Raw genomic sequence first — 389 nt, 5'->3', positions numbered from 1 at the left:
TCGCCAGAGCCCGGCGGGTCGAGGCTGCGGTGGCCGGGAGCGACCACTGCACTCCAGTCTGGGCGGCAGAGTGAGACTCCGACTCAAAAAAATAAATAAATAAAAATAAAAAAATAAAAAAGTAGCCAGGCGTGGTGCTTTCTGTCGTCCCAGCTACTCGGGAGGCCAAGGTGGGAGGATGGCCTGAGCCCGAGGTTGAGGCTGTGGTGACCGTGATCGCGCCACCGCACTCCAGCCTGGCCGACAGAGCCCGCCTCGAAGAAGAAAAAATGGGCGTGGGTCCAGCCTGGGTCCGCATGGGGCTCCAGTGGCCAGCCAGGGACAGCAGCCACAGCCCAAGGGGTCGCTGGCGGTGTGAGGGGCCAGGGTAGGTTCACCCTGGGCCCCTG

Source organism: Carlito syrichta, unplaced genomic scaffold (genome assembly GCF_000164805.1).
Source record: "Carlito syrichta isolate Samal-C Ts95f unplaced genomic scaffold, Tarsius_syrichta-2.0.1 Scaffold135791, whole genome shotgun sequence".
In the NCBI taxonomy this organism is placed as follows: Eukaryota; Metazoa; Chordata; class Mammalia; order Primates; family Tarsiidae; genus Carlito; species Carlito syrichta.
Note: the sequence above shows the minus strand (reverse complement) of the source record.